General features: G+C 37.7%; 1 non-coding gene across 1 annotated transcript; it reads right to left on the minus strand.

The window, feature by feature from the left end:
• Positions 1-5245: 5245 nt before the first annotated feature.
• Positions 5246-5352, minus strand: LOC128592081 (U6 spliceosomal RNA). Its single transcript, XR_008381761.1, has one exon. It is a non-coding gene; the product is annotated as a U6 spliceosomal RNA (small nuclear RNA).
• Positions 5353-16825: the final 11473 nt, after the last annotated feature.

Consider the following 16825-nt stretch of genomic DNA (forward strand, 5'->3'; position numbering starts at 1 on the left):
GTCTCATACTTAATAAACTTAAAAGCATAAGAAAAATTGTAAAACCATAAATGAAGCTGTAGAAAGATAAGTACCCAGGCATTGCTACTGTCAATGTAAACGGACAGAATACAATAATTTAAAAAAGCAACTTAGTATTAAATATTAAGAGCATAAACATATAAATACACCTTTGCACCTGAGTATTTTATCCTATGGCAAAATTTCAGTATCAATAGTACTGTTGCTGACTTCACAGTTGAATGATGGTTCTACTTGGAGTTTGTTGACTTTATGTTGGTGCAAAAGCTATATTTCTTTGGCAATGCTGGGCAGGGAAAGCAAGCCTCAACTGTGAGTCAGCCATGCATTTTCAACATATGATATTTTCAATTTACAATGGGTTGATCAAGATATAACCCCGTGGTTTGGCAAGGAACATTTGTAGTTCCACCCAGAATGCTGACTGAGTGCCAGGCACCTTTCTAAATGCTTTACAATTATTAACTGATTTAATCTTCACATTAGCCATATGAAGTAGATACTTTTATCATCCCCATTTTACACATGAGAAAAATGAAAGACACAAGGTTAAATAAATTGGTTAAGATCACATGATTGGTCAATGGCAGCTGGGATATGAACTGGATAGTGTGGCTCCGGGGTCTGGACTCATTGTACCACACTGCTTCAGTGGTTAAAAAAAAGCTCTATATACAAAATACAAAAATGCTTGTGGTGTCATCATTTATATTATAAAAGGAAAAAATATGGGGGAAAAGTACAAATTCCACAGTAGGTGAATGGTTAAATATATTATTCTATATTTATCACTAGGTAATTATTCAGAGTTATTCTGAACTTTTTCATTTTCCCAGGGCGCCATTTTATGTGACACTTCACAAAAATATTACTTGTTCTTTCGCAGTCCTCATTATGTCCTTACATATTTGAGCCATTGGAAGGACCAGGAGTCCCTGTTTCAAAGGGACACTTTCTTCTTCTGCTGCAGTGGTCCATGGCTCTACATATTATGTGATCAGCTGGACAGAGTTGGTGGAGTGAAAATGTTTTAGGAGTATAAATTATCATCTTCTCTGGATACTTGAGCCACACATAATGAACTCATACATTTCTTTGACCTCATGTTTCCATCTTGTTACCTGATTCAAGTAAGGCTTTTTTTTTTTTTTACCGTAAGTTTATTAACATAATTATCAATATGATCATATCTTATCATAAAGAGCTGTGAAGATAGATTTTTGTATTGTAAATGTTAGGAAAAGAATTTCGAGATATTAAAATTAACTTTTATTTATGTAGAAACAAAATTGAAACAAGGGAAGAAAAGCACATGAATTATGTATTTTAGTATAAAAATTCTTCATGCTTTTTTCCTATTAATTAAAAAAATGATACATCCCATTATTAGATGTCTACCATGTGCCAGGAATTCTGCTAAACTCTCCATATAATTTATTGCTTTGAATCCTCTCAACAGCCACATAAAGTAGGTATTATTTTTAATACCATTTTGCAGGTGAGAACACAGAAGCTTGGAGAAGTTGAGTAACTTGTCCCAGGCCATATAACTCATAAGTGGAGGGGCAAGGATCTGTCTGAAACCAGAGATCAAGCTGTTAATCATATTGATAGTACCTTTGCCTTTCTATTCTTTTCCAAAAATAAATTTAGAATTACTATCTCTAATGTTTAGTTCTGTAATGAAGTTCTAACTCTGTGGTCACAAATGGCACTGTAACCAATTATCTTGGAAATGAAGGAGATACTATAAATTAAAACTAGAAGTGACTTACCGTATTCTTTGATGGGAACCTTGCTTTCTGCTCTCCCCCTTTTTTATTTTTAAAAATTTTGGATTAATATGAGGGTACATGCCATTGGGTTACATTATTTGCATTTCTAAGGCAAAGTCTGAGTTGTAGTCGTGTCCTTCACTCAGGAAGTGAAGGAACAAATAGAGAAGAAAAAGTAAGGGAATGTAACAGAAGAATGCCCAGCACTCTCTCAACAAATTTATCTATATAGTTTACAAATACGTTTCCTTAAAAGGAATATTGTGTACCATAAGTGATAATGCCAGTAGGAGTGAAATTTAGAAGTTACCTAAATATATACTGAATTCTACTCTTTTAGAAGAATCCCTCTTTTCCTTCTTCTATTGGCTCAACCATACAAAGTACAACCTTACACACAGGAATCTCATGCTTACCAAAGATTTTACCATTTCCATCTAACTCTTAGGCTGACATCTGTTCCAGAGTGGTAAATTATACCATTTTTTACAGAGCTCTACCACACTCAGCCAGTTGTAGCTTCCAATATTTCTCTTATTTTTTCTTTCTTACTTTATCTTATTCTTGAGCTTGAAAATAAAAATATAGGAAAAGACTGATTATTCTGAAGCCATAGTGAGGAGTAGCCACAATAAGTGGTTTTAAACATGTTCTATCAAAGAACTTATCTCAGTAAACACAGTTTTACAACCCAACCCCTCAGTGTCAATCTCTGACTTCTGAAAGTCAGCCAATCAAGAACAGACTCACTACAATAAGCAAGTCTCTGAGTGGTACCCAATCAATAAACGTCTCAGCTGAGTAACCACACTTCTACAGATGATGTCAACCTACTTTTGTTTCTGAGAGTTGACCAATTCCTAAACTCTATGCTTTGCCAAAATACTATATAAAATCAGCCACTTCCTCTGTTTGAAAAGACCTCTAACCCACATCTTTTACTGTAATAAGAGGTAGGTTATCTTTGTCTTTTTATTTAAGATATTGAGTGAAGATCTGTTTGTCTTTTGACAATTGTGGAAGTTCTACCAAGATTGTTTTAAAACCCTTCTTTTGGCAGCATTCCAAAGGAATCATTCCAGCAATTCCTAAGGGATCATTAGGCCAAGAGATGCACCGTGTATCAAAATTCTATTTACCCTTTGGATATGCTGCCTACTGAGTTAGTGTCATCTGATCCCTGACTAGTTTTATTGAGTTCCTAGTGTTGAGCTTATTTTGCTATTCTAGGATTTGTAGACACATGGGTCTTTATTTAGACCTTGATCTTTGTGATAAGATAACTAGACCTTTTCTTTTGGAGGTACACTATTTGATAATTTTCTTTTATTATTACTAACATATCATTCTGCTGCTGCTTGCCTTGCTTTTGCTGTTATTTGTCTATATGTACAAAGTCTTACGAGTTTTTATATTGTTGTGGATTGTTTGTTTCTACTGAGTTTTACTGAATCTTTTCTACTGAGTGGTCCATAGGGAACATATGAAAACATAGGGCAGATGATTTTCTAATCCAATGAAGCCAACTTTGAGGGCTAGTGGTTGAAGGTCCACTAGATAAGCCATCAGCTGGTGAGAAAAGGGTTGGCCAACCTTCATGACAACAGACACTCTTTTTCTTTATTTGTGAAAGAAGCTCACTTGGTTTCATCCCTACTCAAGAGTCAAGGATTGTCAGGTTGTTGACTGTATGGCCCCTTATAGTTTCTTCCTTGGTTGGGGAACACACACACAAAAAAACCTTTAAAAGGGTGGCGCCTGTGGCTCAGTGAGTAGGGCGCCGGCCCCATATGCCGAGGGTGGCGGGTTCAAACCCGGCCCTGGCCAAACTGCAACAAAAAAATAGCTGGGTGTTGTGGCGGGCGCCTGTAGTCCCAACTGCTCCGGAGGCTGAGGCAAGAGAATCGCCTAAGCCCAAGAGTTAGAGGTTGCTGTGAGCCGTGTGACGCCACGGCACTCTACCTGAGGGCGGTACAGTGAGACTCTGTCTCTACAAAAAAAAAAAAAAAAAAAAAAAAACCTTTAAAAGCTCACACTGTAGATTGACCATCCTGGCTTCTTTCTCTTGCGTGTTATGGGTTTGCCAAACTGATGTTTCATCCTCCAGAAAGAAAAATTGACAGAATAATGTCAATAATGTCACGGTTTGACATGTTTGACATGTTCAAATTTTTGAATTAATACCTTTAAAAGAAACTCTAAAAAATTAGGAGATAAAATACCAAATAGTCAATAGTTTTCTTCTTTAATTGGTATGCTAAGTCCTCAAAAAAAAAATTCTGACTAAGGAGTATCTTGCTCAAAGAAGTCCTAACCTGGCCGGTGGGCGCAGTGGCTCACACCTGTAATCCTAGCACTCTGAGAGGCTGAGGCAGGTGGATTGCTTGAACTCAGGATTTAGAGATCAGCCTGAGCAAGAGTGAGACGCCATGCCTACTAAAAAATAAAAAACTAGCCAGACATGGTAGCACACACCTATAGTCCCAGCTACTCAGGGAGGCTGAGGCAGAAGGATCACTTAAGCCCAGGAGTTTGAGGTTGCTGTGAGCTATAACACCATGATGCTCTAGCATTTGGTAACGGTGTGAGACTCTGTGTCAGAAAAAAAAAAGAAAGAAAGAAAAAGAAAAGAGAAGAAAAAAGTAGCCTTTTGAAACCTATCCTCTTTGCATTTCTCTCTTTTTCCACTCACCTTTACCTGATCTTCTAAATGAGCTATTTTTTTTTTTCAGGAAAATAGCAGTTATGTTCTGCAATTTCTAGGCCATAAGGATGAATTAAAAATTCTGATCGAGGCTCGGTGCCTGTAGCCCAGTGGTTAGGGTGCCAGCCACGTGCACCAGGGCTTGTGGGTTCGAACCTGGCCTAGACCTGCTAAACAACAATGATACCTGCAACAAAAAAAATAGCTTGGTGTTGTGGCGGGTGCCTGTAGTCCCAGCTACCTGGGAGGCTGAGGCAAGAGAATCTCTTAAGCCCAAGACTTTGAGGTTGCTGTGAGCTGTGGTGCCACAGCACTCTACCAAGGGTGACATAGTGAGACTCTGTCTCAAAAAAAAAAAAGAAAAAGAAAAAAAATTCTGATCTAGAGCCAAGTTAAGGACCATAATTAGGGATTTTCCTAAATGTTCAAAACATGGCAGAAAATTTTTTAAAAATTCAACATTTTGTTATAATCAACATTTAACACTTGATTCCCTCTACAAACTACCAACTACTTTAGTTAACGGTTAGCCTCTTAGGTAGGGAAAATATTTAATAAGCAGAAAGATAGGAAAAAAGATTTATTACCCAATTATATAAAAATTTTAAAAATTACTTTAAAAATAGCAGTAAAAATTTAAATATTAACTGCAATAAGGAAATATAAGAAGACATTATTTCAAAGAAAAAAAAAATTTTTTTTTTTTTGGCTGGGTCTGGCATGGTCCCCAGACGTGTTTAATGGAAAAAATATGGACTGCTTCACGAATTTGCGTGTCATCCTTGCGCAGGGGCCATGCTAATCTTCTCTGTATCATTCTAATTTTAGTATATGTGCTGCCGAAGCGAGCACAGAAACAATTTTTTAAATATTCAAATTGTAAACAAAGTAAAGATGAAAAATAGACTTTAGGAAATATTCAAGAAGCTAGCATAAGCTCACAGCTAAAGTAGAGAATTGCATCTTTTTTATTGTAATTGGGAATTTAATTTGAAATAGGGAATTTAATCATATAAAAAGAAATTGAAATGTAAAATTATCAATTTAGAAAATATTCAATATGTGGCCAGACATTTCTAAAGCCTTAGAAAGTGAATAAGCAAAAACTCAGTACAGTGCTTTCCTCTCTATTTAAAAAACAACCGGAAAGGTTTATCTCTATGAACTGGGAGCTTGTGGATAAGGACACCTGTAGGCATAGCAAGTACGGTCGTTATAGAATCATTGTCCCACACTGGCTAAGAAAGAGAAGGATGACTATTCCAGATCTGTCCACTGATGCTGCTCCAAGAGAGATGTTATCCCTCAACACTTCCCTTTCCTTCCCCTAAACTTTCAAAGGGACCAATATAGCTTTCTTATTGCTATGGGAGTAACCATACCTACTATTACTCTCTTTACTATAGAACATCAGATTCTACAGAGTACAGTTTTTAAGTTATTTGGAAAATAATGTTAAAAAAGAAAGAGAAAAAGAACATCTTGAAGTAAAAATGACTGGTTATGCCAGATGGCAAAGAATGTAGTCAAAGACAAATTTGAGGATATACAGTACTTGTGAAGACTTGAGGCAAAATAAGCTTTAATTTGCCTTGGTATATGGGGAGCACTCAAATAATGAAAATTTCTGAAAAGCCTCAGCCTTTTCTCAAGTCCTAACCTGTAATTGATACTTTAGAATCATTATCAGAAGGATATTCATTTCTTCTCTGTGACACAACTCCTGTAAATTTAATAGAGAGGGGTTTACTTTGCAAATGAAACTGCCAATAAAAATGTACGGTGATAGGACGACTTTTAAAAATCCCTAGAAGTTTTCTCATACTCAATGAAATTATAGCTGATATGGCTAATAATATACCTATATTATGTAAGATTCAAGAAATCACTGAAGAAATAATTATGGTTCTACAATCCCACTATGGGCAAAAGACCATGATATAGACAGATTCTTTAGAACAAAGCCCCTAAAAGTCTTCCTAGGGCATGAAACAGGGATTTGTTTACTTTTTTAGAGACAGGATCTCACTCTCTCATTCTATCACTCAGGCTGGAGTGCAGTGATGTGATTATAGTTCACTGCAACCTCAGGCTCCTGAGCTCCAGCCATCATCCATTCTCACCCTTCTGAGTAGCTGGGACTACAGGTGCATGCCACCACAGCTGCATATTTTTTAAAAATTATTTTTATAGAGGTAATATCTTGTTATTGTTTGCGGATGAAGAGGATCTAGCTGCCTGTCACTGTCAGCCAATATGCAGAGATGGTAATAGGTCCACCAACCTTTATTAGTCAAAATGGCAGAGATTCTGGAGAATAGTGAGAGTAGCCTCTCCAAGACTTTTTTGTTATTCCCTTTCCAAAATCATAGGCTTTTTGTTTGTTTATTTGTTTTCTGTTTTTCTTTTTTGAGACTGTCTCACTTTGTCACCCTCCATAGAGTGCTGTGGCATCATAGCTCACAGCACTCTCAAACTTTCGGCCTCAAGCCTGTCTCTCTCTCTTTTTTTTTGGTTTCTTTTTTTATTATTTATTTATTTATTTATTATGTTAACACATTTATATTCTACATTTAGTAAGTTTCACATGTACCCTTGTAATATGCCCCATAGGTGTGATCCCACCAATCACCCTCCCTCCGCCCATCCTCCCCCCTCCCTCCCGTCCCTTCCCCCCTTCCCCATATTCTTAGGTTATAACTGGGTTATAGCTTTCATGTGAAAGCCATAAATTAGTTTCATAGTAGAGCTGAGTACACATTGGATACTTTTTCTTCCATTCTTGAGCTACTTTACTAAGAAGAATATGTTCTAGCTCCATCCATGTAAACATGAAAGAGGTAAAGTCTCCATCTTTCTTTAAGGCTGCATAATATTCCATGGTGTACATATACCACAATTTATTAATCCATTCGTGGATCGATGGGCACTTGGGCTTTTTCCATGACTTAGCAATTATGAATTGGGCTGCAGTAAACATTCTGGTACAAATATCTTTGTTATGATGTGCTTTTTGGTCTTCTGGGTATATACCTAGTAGAGGAATTATAGGATTGAATGGCAGATCTATTTTTAGATCTCTAAGTGTTCTCGAAACATCTTTCCAAAAGGAATGTATTAATTTGCATTCCCACCTGCAGCGTAGAAGTGTTCCCTTTTCTCCACATCTGTGCCAACATCTCTGGTCTTGGGATTTTGTGATATGAGCTAATCTTACTGGAGTTAGATGATATCTCAAAGTAGTTTTGATTTGCATTTCTCTGATGATTAAAGATGATGAGCATTTTTTCATATGTCTGTAGGCCATTTACCTGTCTTCTTAGGAGAAGTTTTTCTTCAAGTCCCTTGCCCAGCCTGCGATGGGATCACTTGTTCTTTTCTTGCTTATATGTTTGAGTTCTCTGTGGATTCTGGTTATTAAACCTTTGTCGGAAACATAACCTGAAAATATCTTCTCCCATTCTGATGGTTGTTTGCTTGCTTTACTTACTGTGTTCTTGGCTGTGCAGAAGCTTTTTAGTTTGATCAGGTCCCAGTAGTGTATTTTTGAAGCTGCTTCAATTGCCCAGGGGTCCTCCTCATAAAATACTCACCCAGACCGATTTCTTCAAGGGTTTTCCCTACACTCTCTTCTAGTATTTTTATAGTTTCATGTCTTAAGTTTAAATCTTTAATCCAGTGAGAGTCCATCTTAGTTAATGGTGAAAGGTGTGGGTCCAGTTTCAGTCTTCTACAGGTTGCCAGCCAGTTCACCCAGCACCATTTGTTAAATAGGGAATCTTTTCCCCACTGAATGTTTTTTTTTTTTTTGTAGAGACAGAGTCTCACTTTATGGCCCTTGGTAGAGTGCCGTGGCTTCACACAGCTCATAGCAACCTCCAACTCCTGGGCTTAAGTGATTCTCTTGCCTCAGCCTCCCGAGTAGCTGGGACTACAGGCACCCGCCACAACGCCCAGCTATTTTTTGGTTGCAGTTTGGCCAGGGCCGAGTTTGAACCCGTCACCCTCGGTATTTGGGGCCGGCGCCTTACTGACTGAGCCACAGGCGCCGCCCCCCCACTGAATGTTTTTAATTGGCTTGTCAAAGATCAAATAACAGGAAGTAGCTGGACCATCTCTTGGTTCTCTATTCTGTTCCAGACATCTACTTCTCTGTTTTTGTGCCAGTACCATGCTGTTTTGATCACTATCAATTTATAGTATAGTCTGAGGTCTGGTAGCATGATTCTTCCTGCTTTGTTTTTATTTCTGAGTAATGTCTTGGCTATTCGAGGTTTTTTCTGATTCCATATAAAGTGAAGTATTATTTTATCAAGATCTTTAAAGTATAACAGTAGAGCTTTAATAGGGATTGCATTAAAATTGTATATTGCTTTGGGTAGTATGGAGATTTTAACAATGTTGATTCTTCCCAGCCATGAGCATGTATGTTTTTCCATTTGTTAACATTTTCAGCTATTTCTTTTCTTAGAGTTTCATAGTTCTCTTTATAGAGATCTTTCACATCCTTTGTTAGATAAACTCCCAAATATTTCATCTTCTTTGGCACTACTGTGAACGGAATAGAGTCCTTAACTGTTTTTTTCAGCTTGACTATTGTAGGTATATATAAAGGCTACCGATTTATGAATGTTGATTTTGTAACCTGAGATGCTGCTGTATTCCTTGACCACTTCTAAGAGTTTTGTAGTAGAATGCCTGGTGTTTTCCAGATATATGATCATATCATCTGCGAAGAGCGAAAGTTTGATCTCTTCTGACCCTATATGGATACCCTTGATTGCCTTTTCTTCCCTAATTGTGGTGGCTAAAATTTCCATTACAATGTTAAAGAGCAGTGAAGACAATGGGCAGCCTTGTCTGGTTCCTGATTTGAGTGAAATGATTTCAATTTAACTCCATTCAATACGATATTGGCTGTGGGTTTGCTGTAGATGGCCTCTTTCAGTTTAAGAAATGTCCCTTCTACCAATTTTCTTAAGTGTTCTGATCATGTATATTATCAAAAGCTTTTTCTGCATCAATTGAGAGAATCATATGGTCTTTGTTTTTTAACTTGTTTATGTGCTGAATTATACTTATAGATTTACCTATATTGAACCAGACTTGAGACCCTGGGATAAAACAGACTTGGTCATGATGTACAATTTGTTTGATGTGTTGCTGGATTCTGTTTGTTAGGATCTTGTTGAATATTTTTGCATCTATATTCATTAGTGATATTGATCTATAGTTTTCTTTTCTTGTTAGGTCTTTTCCTGGTTTGGGGATCAGGGTGATGCTTGCTTCATAGAACGTGTTGGGTAGTCTTTCTTCTTTTTCTACATTTTGGAACAGGTTGAGTAATATAGGTACTAGTTCCTCTTTAAAGGTTTGGTAGAATTCTGACATGAAGCCATCTGGTCCTGGGCTTTTCTTTTTAGGGAGGTTTTGTATAGCTGATGCTATTTCAGAACTTGATATGGGCCTGTTCAACATTTCCACTTGATTCTGGCTAAGTCTTGGAAGGTGACGTGCTTCCAAGTATTGGTCAATTTCCTTCAGATTTTCATATTTCTGAGAATAAAGTTTCTTGTAATATTCATTAAGGATTTTTTTAATTTCTGAGGAGTCCGTTGTTATTTCGTCTTCCTCATTTCTGATTGATGAGATTAGAGATTTTACTCTTTTTTTCCTGGTTAGGTTAGCCAAAGGTTTGTCTATTTTATTGACCTTTTAAAAAAAAACCAAGTTTTTGATTTATTGATCTGTTGTATAATTCTTTTGTTTTTAATTTCATTTAATTCTGCTCTAATTTTGGTTATTTCTTTTCTTCTTCTGGGTTTTGGGTTGGAATGTTCTTCCTTTTTTAGTTGCTTGAGATGTCTCATTAAGTTGTTAACTTCCTCTCTTTCATTCTCTTGAGGAAGGCTTGCAGTGCTATAAAGTCCCTCTTAGGACTGCCTTTGCGGTATCCCAGAGGTTCTGATAATTCGTGTGTTCATTGTCGTTTTGTTCCAAAAATTTGGCAGTTTCCTTCTTAATCTCATCTCTGACCCAGCTATCATTCAGCATAAGGTTATTTAAGTTCCATGTTTTTGTATGAGTATACAGATTCCTGTCATTACTGAGTTCAACTTTTATTCCATGGTGGTCCGAGAAGATGCAAGGAATAATTTCTATTCCTTTAAATTTACTGAGGTTAGACTTGTGACCTAAGATGTGATCGATGTTGGAGTATGTTCCGTGGGCTGATGAGAAGTATGTGTATTCAGTTTTGTTGGGATGAAATGTTCTGCAGATGTCTGCTAAATCCAAATGTTGGATGGTTAGGTTTAAATGTAAAATTTCTTTGCTCAGCTTCTTATTGGAGGATCGATCCAACACTGCCAAAGGATTGTTGAAATCTCCAACTATTATGGAGCTGGAGGAAATCAAGTTGCTCATGTCTTTTAGAGTTTCTCTTATAAATTGAGGTGTATTCTGGTTGGGTGCATAGATATTGATAATTGAAATCTCATCATATTGAGTATTACCCTTAACAAATATGAAGTGACCATTTTTATCCTTCCTTACTTTTGTTGGTTTAAAGCCTATTGTATCTGCAAATAAAATTGCAACACCTGCTTTTTTCTGATTACCATTTGCCTGAAATATGGATGACCATCCTTTCACCCTGAGTCTATATTTGTCTTTTAAGGTAAGATGTGACTCTTGTATGCAGCAAATATCTGGCCTCAGTTTTTGTATCCAGTCAGCTAACCTGTGCCTCTTTAGAGGACAGTTTAAGCTGTTCACATTAATGGAGAATATTGATAAGTCTGGTAAAATTTTGGGTATTGAGTTTTTCGAATGTCTAGTGGACATTTTTAATCCTTTTGCCACTGTGGAAGTTGGAGTTTGATCAAAAGTATCTGAGTGAGTTTACTTTTGTGGTAGAGGATTGGGCTAGTCATTATGGAGGATAGGTCTGAGAATATCCTGAAGAGCTGGTTTGGTTATGGCAAATTTCTTCAACATATGAATGTCATTAAAGTATTTAATTTCTCCATCATAAATGAAACAGTTTATCTGGATACAGGATCTGGGGTTGAAAGTTATTTTACTTTAGGAGATTGAAAGTCGATGACCACCCTCTTCTGGCTTGAAAATTTTCAGCAGAGAGATCTGCAGTCATTCTAATATTCTGCCCTTTGTAGGTAAGGGATTTCTTACATCTGGCTGCTTTCAGAATTTTCTCCTTCATATTAACTTTAGTGAAGTTAATTATGATATGCCTGGGGGATGTCTTATTGAGATTGAGTCGTGCTGGGGTTCTGAAACTGTCTGCTATCTGAATTTCAGAATCTCTTGGCATGTCTGGAAAATTCTCTTTCATAATTTCATGGAGAAGGGCCTCTGTGCCTAGTGAGGACACTTCATCAGTTTCAGGGATTCCAATGAGGTGGATATTAACCTTCTTCAAATTATCCCAGAGCTCTCTGAGAGAATGATCCATTTTTGCTCTCCATTTCTCTTCCTCTTTGAGAGTTTGGGAGCGTTCAAAGGCTTTGTCTGCAATGTCAGAAATCCTTTAATCTGCTTGCTCCACTCTGTTACTGAGGGATTCTACTGTATTTTTCAGATCTTTGAGGGCTGCAAATTCTTGCTTCAGAGCATCAAAATCTTCAGTGGTTTTGTCTTTAAATTCATTAAATTCTTGAGACAACTTTTGAATTTCTCCTCGAATTTCTAATTCTGACTTTTGAATTGCTGCTCAAATTTCTAATTCCAAATTTTCCTCCATTTTATGAATCTTGTTTGCAATCCAAATTCTGAATTCGATTTCTGACATCTTGGCCAGCTGTTTATGAATGGGATCTTTAGTTACATCTGCCATATCTTTCCTTGGGTGCGGGGCTGTTGATCTATTCTGGTTATTCATGTTACCAGAGTTTTTCTGCTGATTCTGCCCCATGATTGTTTTACACTGTTTGATTTTTCCCCTGGAGCTTTGTCGAAGACCTGTACAGTGCTATGGCCTGAGAAACTGGGGACCTGTTTGGTGTGGTGGGGCTAAGTGGTTCTGTCTTGTTTTTAGCTGGTCTCTGTTTGACCCTAGTGAAACAGTTACTCTGGGTTGAAGTCTCAGCTGTGGAGAAATACCAGCAATTAAGTCACCCCGCCCCCCCCACAGGCAATAATTGGAAAAGGAAAATCAAACCTTCCTACAACCACACACCCAGGGCACCACCTGAATAGTCCTCAGGTGATTGGCTCAGTTCAAAAGGTCCAAATCAATTGTCTCAGTCAGTACCTGTCTCAGGTGGGAGAGTTTAAAAGGTCTCTGGCAACTGGATTACAGGGGTCTGGTGACTACTCTGATATGGCTTGCTCCAGTGCTCCGTGGAGCCAGGAGGACCCACCCAGCAAATAGATCAGTCTGGGAAGGTTGATGCTTCCTTCCCCACCTTGCACCTCTGTCACACCCAGTCACTGATTGTCCCGCCGGGCTTTGACCCAGTTGCCTATAGTGAATAGATACTTCAGGGCTTTGCACCTGCCTGAATCACAAGGAAATCTATTTCTGCTCAACCAGGCCGCTGCGCTCTGCCTCTATCTAGCAGGGGGAGGTGAGGCCTGACAACCTTGGGTGCTTGATGGATATTCATTTATTTTTTGAGAGAGACTTTCACTCTGGATAGAATGCTGTGGCATCATAGCTCATAGCAACCTCAAACTCTTGAACTCAAGCAATCCTCTTGCCTCAGTGTCCTGGGTAGCTGGGATTATAGGCACCCATCACAACACCTGGCTATTTTTGTTTTATAAAGAGATGGGGTCTCACTCTTGCTCAGGTTGGTCCCAAACTTGTGAGGTCAAGTAAATCCACCTGCTTCAGCCTCCCAGCTTGCTAAGATTACAGGCATGAGCTAGTCCACCTAGCCTTGCAGTGATTTTTTTTAGATATGACACCCAAAGCACAGGTAAACAAAGCAAAAATAGACAAATAGGACTACATCAAACTCAAAACCCCTTGTGTAACAAAGGATACAACATAGCAACAGCCAACATATTGAATGGTAGAAAATATTTGTAAATCATATATCTGATAAACTTAAGGGGTTAATTCCAGACTATATTAAAAACTTGTACAACTCAGTAACAAAAAATCAAATAATCTAATTAAAAGTGTGTGAAGGACATGAGTAGATATTTCCCCAAAGATGATATACAAATGGACAATAAGCCTATGAAAGGATGCTCAACATCACTGATCATCAGAAAAATAACACCTCACCCATTACAATGACTACTACTTAAAAAAGAATGTGTTGGCAAGGATGTGGAGAAATTGGAATTCTTATGCACTGCTAGTGGGATGGTAAAACAGTGCCACAATTCTGAAAAACGTATAGAGATTCTTCAAAAATTAAAAATAGACCTACCATATGATACAACAATCCTACTTCTGGGTTTATATCCAAAAGAATTGAAATCAGATCTCAATTGAAATCATGACACACCCATGTTCATAGCAACACTATTTATAATAGCTAAGAGATAGAAGCAAACCAAATGTTCCTTGGTGAATAAATGGATAAACAAAATGTGTTATATACGTACAATAGGATATGATTCAGCTTTAAAACAGAAGGAAGTCCTGTTAGATGCAACTCATGAACAAACTTTGAAAACATTATGTTCAGTGAACTAAGCTATTTTTTGGTTATAGTTGTCATTGTTGTTTGGCAGGCCTGGGCTGGGTTCAAACCCGCCATCTCTGGTGTATGTGGCTGGTGCACTAGCCACTGAGCTACAGGCGCTGAGCCTTAGGTACTTAAAAAAAAAAAAAACACACACACACACATTAATTACTTGATGCTTTGAAAGTACCTAAAATAAATACCATACTAATGGCAAAGACTTACAATAAAAGAGATACTATAGGAGCTAGTAAACTTCAGATATTATTGAAATACTTTGGAAATAATATTGAAATATTTTAGTAGAATAGCACACTAAACAGACTGGCTAAAGTTCTTATACAAGGACCTTATATAACCAGCAACAAAATAATAATAATAAATTCATGGAGAAGTTCATGAATTCTGTAATACGAATAGGGTGGATCTCACTCTGTCATCCAGGCTGGAGTGCAGTGTCATCATCATAGGTTACTGCAACTTGGCTCAAGGGATCCTCCTGCCTCAGCAGGAAGCATATGCCACCAAGCCTGCCTAATTTTGTTTTTTTATTCTTTTTTGTAGAGATGGGGTTGCACAAAACCTGTGTTGCTCAGGTTGATCTTGAACTCCTGACCTCAAGGGGTCCTCTTGCCTCAGCCTCTTAAAGTGCTAGGATTACAGGCATGAGCCACTGCACCTGGTTGAGTGCCTTCATGAAATCCATGAAGATAAAATCTAGCAAAACCAGATCTTGTAGCAGTAGATGAAACCTCAAATTGACACACACCAACATTCTCCATTAAACAATCTATCACGGTGGGGACAAATTTGCCATAGTATTGAGGACTGATGGGAAAACTTCTCTAGAATAGCAGGGGACATGGCTGGGTCATGCATTATATACACTAAATTAAGCTAAAAATATTTCAAATGCCTAACATAGACTAGAACCATGTCCTAAGTGACCCTTTAATCATTCCCAAATAAATTTTATACAGTTACGTCCCTTGCAGGGGTCCTTAAACTGCGGCCCGTGGGCCACATGCAGTGGCGTGATTGTATTTGTTCCCGTTTTGTTTTTTTACTTCAAAATAAGGTATGTGCAGTGTGCATAGGAATTTGTTCATAGTTTTTTTTTTTTTAAGTATATCCGGCTCTCCAATGGTCTGAGGGACAGTGAACTGGCCCCCTGTTTAAAAAGTTTAAGGACCTCTGCTTATGGCTGATGAACATTATGTATACTAAAAATAGTACATTTATTTTTTGAATGGGTTGAAGTATTTCATTATCAAAAATACACAGTCCTGGGGTGGCGGCTATGGCTCAGGGGGTATGGTACCGGCCCCATATGCCAAGGGTGGCAGGTTCAAGCCTTGGCCCTGGCCAAACTGCAACAACAACAAAAAAATTAAAATAAAATAAAAATAAATGAACTTGGGGAAAATTAAAAAAAAATACACAGTCCTCACTATGGCAAAAAGACAAAAACCTAGGTAGATTTTGTATTACTTCCTTAGAATATTCCAATTAACAATCCCGTTATATATAAACACATTTAACTAGAACGCTTATTCATAAATTTAAACTATGTAAAGCTTTTCCCATTACCTAAAAACTTTATTTTTTATTTATTTATTTATTTTTGTTTTTTTTTTTGAGACAGAGTCTCACTCTGTTGCCCTGAGTAGAGTGCCATGGTGTCACATAGCTCACAGCAACCTCAAACTCTTGTGCACAAACTCTTGCCTCAGTCTCCCAAGTAGCTGGAACTACAGGCACCTGCCACCATGCCTGGCTAGTGTTTTACTTTTAGTAGAGATGGGGTCTCACTCTCATTCAGTTCAAGGGATCCATCCACCTTAGCCTCCCAAAGCGCTAGGATTACAGGCGTGAGCCACCCACCGTGCCCTGCTGTTCTTATCGCTCTTAATCCTCTGAAAGAATGAAAAGGCCTTTAACCCAACTAAAAATTACATCCATTAGATATCTTGAATTGAAGTTCTCCAGAGAGCCTCCAGAAACAGATGGTTCATCAAAGTTGACTGCTAGCCCAAGATCCTCAGAACGAGTGGGTGAGGACGCGGAGTAGACAGTTTTTTTCCAAGACCATTGGAAGAAGATTCTCTATCACACTCTGCATCGCATATTCTTGGATATTATCTTTTAAATTATACTTTTCTCCTTTATTGCCCTTGATAGTAGTAAACCAGGTGTTGGCAAATTATGTCTTGCAGACCAAATATGGCTTGTCACCTGTTTTTGTAATTAAAGTTTTATTGGAACATGGCTATCCATTTTTTTTCATATTGTCCACGATTGCTTTGTTATAAAATAGCAGAACTGAGGAGTGACAAAGAGTGCATGGCCCACAAAGACAAAAATATTCAATATCTAGCTTTTCACAGAGAAAGTTTGCTGACACTTGGTTTAGATAGTTATCATCATAACTCCATAATTCAGCTCTTCCAAGCTATTTTTAGCTCTTCCACTTAAATAAACGATGTAGAGTATATTGCTCTAACTTTACCAATTATGATACTTTTTTTTTTTTTTTTGAGACAGAGTCTCACTTTGTTTCCCTCAGTAGAGTGCTATGGAATCACAGCTCACAGCAACCTCCAGCTCTTGGGCTTAGGTGATTCTCTTGCCTCAGCCTCTTGAGTAGCTGGGATTACAGG

This window comes from Nycticebus coucang, chromosome 1 (genome assembly GCF_027406575.1).
Source record: "Nycticebus coucang isolate mNycCou1 chromosome 1, mNycCou1.pri, whole genome shotgun sequence".
NCBI lineage: Eukaryota > Metazoa > Chordata > Mammalia > Primates > Lorisidae > Nycticebus > Nycticebus coucang.